We start from the raw sequence: 5,576 nt of genomic DNA on the forward strand, positions 1-5,576 counted from the left end.
CTCTCATATTTTTATTTTATTTTACTTTTTATTTAAATAAATTACGTAAATATACCAAACTTCTCGAACCCAATATACCAAGAAAAAAAAAACATAATATACCAATAATAAAAAATAAAAAAAAACTTCTCGAACCCACTAATAAGTCATGAAGTGAATTCGATCGTCTTGTTCATGAGTTACATGTCAAAGTGATAAAAAAAAATTATTTAAATTAATCTAATGACTCAAACATTAGGAACTGCATGGGGACGTTCCTGCCCTAAAGTTAGGGACTCAGGGAATCCATTTCCCCCAAGAAACTATTGATAGAACGGTTAACTACAGCAAAATAACGTTTATAATTATTTTTGTTAAGAAAACTTGTTCCCGTAAAAAACACTTTCCTACTAATCTTCTCCTTGGCGATCAGTTTCCCAAACTCCAAGATAGTGATGACCCGAATTTTTGTCTTGCTTCAATGGAAAAGGTACTAGTTCAGGCACTCTGACGCTTCGGTTCAGAACAATACTAACATAGTATTAAAATTGTTCCTACTGAGAACACTTCTTCTCTCCTCCTTCTTGATTAGTCTCCTAAGTTTCAAATGCAGGTTGAGTCCTGTCTCCGAATGGTGGGGAAGGTACTTACAAAGGCACTATTCAGTATAGAGCAATAAAGGCTATTGTATTAAATAATCATACATGTCCCATCAGTCCCATCAATACCATATTTATAGTGATGTTCTTGGGCCTGGTGGGCTTTCTGGATTATTGGGCTAGTGCACAAGGTTTTGCACACTGATTATAGTTGACGTGGGTGTGTTTAATGTAATTAATACCTGCTTTCCTTTTTCTCATGGAAATTCGTTTCAGTTGAATACCCATTCGGTATGTTCATCGGCCGAGGGGGTATTCGGCATGTTCATTGGTCGAAGGAGTGTTCGGCCTGTTCATTGGCTGAAGGGGAATTCAGCATGTTCATTGACTGACGGGGTGTTTGGCCTGTTTATTGGTTGAAGGGGTATTCGGTCTTTCCCTTGGTCGAAGGGGTGTCTGGCCTATTCATTGGCCTAATGGGTACTTGGCCTGAGGGGTACTCGGCCTATTCATTGGCCTGATGGGTACTCGGCCCGAGGGGGTACTCAGCCTAAAGGGGTGCTCGGCCTAAGGGGGTACTCGGCCTAAGGGGAGTACTCGGCCTATTCATTGGCCTGATTGGTACTCGGCCTGAGGGGGTACTCGGCCCATTCATTGGCCTGATGGGTACTTGGCCTGAGGGGGTACTCGGCCTAATGGTGTACTCGGCCTAAGGGGGTACTCGGCCTGAGAGGGATACTTGGCCTATTCATTGGCCTGATGGGTACTCGGCCTTAATGGTGTACTCGACCTAATTGGCTTGATGGATACTCGGTATGAAGGGATACTCGGCCCATTCATTAGCCTGATGGGTACTCGGCCTGAGGAGATACTCGGCCTAATGGTGTACTCGGCCTAAAGGGGTGCTCGGCCTAAGGGGGTACTAGGCCTGAGGGGGTACTCGGCCTAATGGTGTACTCGACCTAAGAGGGTACTCGGCCTAAGGGGGGGTACTTGCGTATGTTTTGCGTTTTGGGTACATCTCAGTCTTTTCCAAAACCGAAAGGGTGTATTTAGTGTTGACTTTGACCAGGTGGTATGTAGTCCCAGTACAAAAATGATTATACCTATCCTAATGTCCCATCAGAGTTGCATTTATAATAACGTATTTGGGCCTAATAAACTTTTCATTCCATAATTATACTTTTAAGCCTTGATTTTAGGTTAATGCTAATTATGTTAATTATTTTTTTTTGTAGAAGTTGTTAAAGGCGGGTCCACAGGTTAGTGACCCCTTCGGCTCTCATTGCGGCTGAATGGTGTTGGGCCTAGCCTGTGGCCGAGAGGTATTTACTGTAGTATGGATGTCATTAGTCGCATCTGGTGGCCCCCTTTCGGTTCCTACTGTGGCTGGATGGGTATTTGGTCTGACCTATAGCCGAAGGGTACCTACGTGGCCTGGAGTGCCTTAATCCAATTACTTGGGGTAGTGCTTAGGCTTACCGGCTTCGGCAATCCTAGAGCCGGGGGGTTATTGACCCATGTAAAGTTCCTAGTGCACTTGTGGTTTTCATCAATTTAAAATTATTAAACATCTAAAAATATTGTTTCAAAAAACGTAAAGATCATATCACAACACATATGAAACATATATGAAGAAAAAAGGTTTAATATCTTTTTCTTTTCTTATTGAACATATTTATCTCATTTTAATCAAATCCAATTTCATTTTCACTTAATTTCATGCATATAACTGAATTTCTTAAAAGTCATTTTGTACTTCTTTTAAACTATATAAAAAAAAGTTGAATAAAAAATGGGTATTTATTGTAGCTATCCAATTGATTAGGGATTTTAAATATTTGTTTTTGTTTTTTTTTTTTCGTCCTTGGAGTATCTACTGGCGATAACAGTGACTAATCTCCTCGCTAGATTAGAGGCAAGACTGGAATAGCTGGCCCTAAGATTTAACGCATACACAAAGCCCTTAATTAAAAATTACGCTTAAAAAAATATGAATCTCAATAATATTTAATTCATAATTTTAATCTCTCTATTTTTAAATTTATAATTTCAGTCTTCAATATTATAGGATTTTTTATTTTGAATTTCTCATTAAATATTCATCCTTTAACTATTAAAATTTAAAATTGTAAAATTAATAATAATTTAACATGAATTAGATGATATAATAATTAATATTTAATAATAATTGAACTAAAATTTTATTTTTAATTCTTATTTTTATTTCATAAAAATGATAAAATAATATAAAAATAAGAACTAAAAATTTAATTTAACTTAAATATTATTAAATATTAATTATTGTATATAATGTTAGGTCACAATAAATATTATAATTTAAATTATCAACTGATAAATATTTAATGATCAGATCAAATTGTGAGTTTTATAAAATGAAGAAACTAAACTAAATATTTAAAAATAAAGCAAAAGCATTCATCATTGCTTAAGAACTCGTTGAATTGCTCGATCACTAGAGTCATTTAAAAAGAACATTAAGATAAAAATTGGCTTAGATAATTCATAAGAAATGTTGACAACAAAAAATTAATAAGTGCGGAAGACTTGACCTTTTACATATGCCTTAACTTAATCCTTAACTGTGATCTCATGTAATAAATGATATATTATATTAATATAATCAAGAGTGCTTGGCCAAAAATAAGCATGAAAAAAAAAAAACTCAACCTAGATATCACATTAATTTCACATGTAACTGGAAACGATAAAGAAAAATAAATCAGGACACAATTTGCAATAATAATTGTTCTTTAAAAATTACAATAATAATTTCCCTTTGAAATATATAATTTGATACCGAAAATCTCGTAAACTTAAACAAGAGTAGCAATCAATCAATCAAGAACATTGATTATTATCTAAATTGAAATAAAATCAAACGTTAAAGCTTAACTAATAAATCAATCTCATGAGAAGAATCACGACTAGAGGTTCCTTCTTGCTTGGAATGATCATGATCACCGCTAATCAAGCCCTTAAGTTTTTTTTTTTTCCTTCACAAATCAAAAACATGATGTATTCGGTCTCATAATTATTTTTTTTCATTTTCTTTCTTACATTTTTTATTGTAAAATCATTAATAATTTGTTCATAATCAATATTCTTTAAAATAATATTTTCAATAAAATTAAAATTAAAATAAGTACCTTAAAATACAATATATTGAAGATTTATAATTTATTTTCGAGATTCCAATAGAATATAAGATGTCACAATCAAGAAAATAGAAAAAGAATAAAAGAGATTAAAGATAAAGGAAAAGAGAGAAAGTTTGAGTTGATCCTTATTTATTATCCAAAGAGTTTCAAACTAAAATGTAGAAGAAAATAAGTCAATAATATATCACACGTTTTCCTTTATTTTTAATATTAATTACTGATCGATTTATTTTTTAAAAATTATGAGTAGATTTTCCCAATATTATGAGTAAAATTTTGTTTAGAAATGAAAATATCACCTATAAATTGATTAATAATAGATAATTAATTTATTTTTTATAATAAGTTTCCTATATAATTTAATTATGTAAATTTAAGTTTAATACTTAAAAATAAAAATAAATATTTGGTTCCCTTTTGATAACAAAGTCCAGAGTAGTCACTCACCTTGCTTGTTCTTAGGGTGCTAGTGCTACCTACCATCGCCACCAATGATGCTCAATAGGGCTAACTTTGATTTGGTAGGAACGTTGTTTGTAGAAGATTCTTCAAGAAAGGGAATGGCCAGTTTGACTAGTCAAACTAAGAACTGATTTGATAATTGGTCCAATAACTAATAAGAATCCATATGTTCAAAACGATCTAAAATTGATGAAAACTAGTCAAGAATTAGTGTGAAATTTTGTTTTAACCGGTACTGATTAAAAAATATATTTTTAATTGAATTTAAAATATTTTTCATAAAAATATAATTTAAAATAAATTATTTTATCCATTATTTTTAAGACTTCTTACAAAAACATAATTTAATCATTTATATTTATTAAAATTTTCAATTTTTATAATTTATATTATACTAATTTGATATTATTTTTATTCTAGACTTAAACTTATTATTGTTAGCGAAAGTTGTTATATTTTATTTAATTTTGAACTTAAATATTTATTTTTAAGTATTAAATTTAACATAAATAATATTTTTTTAATTTTTAATGTTATAAAGTTATAATATTATAGTTTCTTAATAATAATAATGATAATAACAATAATTACTATTGTTGCTTATTCAAGTTAATTTGACTATGGTGGATATATTAATTACTAAAGTCCTTGTGAGAGTGTCTTAAATATCACCAAGGTCACTTCAAGCTTCTATCATAGGATAATAACTAGTGATGCTTTATTTCTTTCAACACTAGTATACTTATCTTAGGCACGTTTAAGTCTAGGTTTCTCCGTTTAGAAGGCTTCAAGCTTGGTTACTAGGGGTACAAGCACATACACACTTGAAACTCTATGTGAAAGCCATTTTTATCACTTACTTTTTGCAAAAATCTTTGACCTCTTTTTGAAAACCTTTCTCAATCAAAGATAAGTGATCAATTCATATCATTCTAGTATGCATGGGTGTAATTCCTATAGTAGCAAGCAAAGTGTGAGAGAAGAGTTCAGAGATTTGAAAGAGTACATAATAAAAAGAGATTTGAAAAAGTACATAATAAAAGGAGAGGAAAAACATAAAAAGAGAAGAGTTTAGGGAGAAAAAAAAAGAGCAAGAAAATGAAAAAATAATGAAGTAATAAGGGAATTACTTGCTAATATAGTGTTAGGAGGAGTAACAAGCAAACCCAAAAAAAGAGAATAGTGTCTAATAACTCAAAAGACAATGTTGAAACATACTTGGATCGAGAGATAAAGGTGGACCAACTCTTTACTCGCCATAGAGTAAGTGAAGAAAGAAAAATTCTCATGACAACACTTAGCCATTGAAAATGTTGAAACACACTTTAACTATATTTTTTTTTTAAGTTTAGTT

Source organism: Cajanus cajan, chromosome 10 (assembly GCF_000230855.2).
Source record: "Cajanus cajan strain Asha chromosome 10, NIPB_CcT2T_4, whole genome shotgun sequence".
Lineage (NCBI taxonomy): Eukaryota > Viridiplantae > Streptophyta > Magnoliopsida > Fabales > Fabaceae > Cajanus > Cajanus cajan.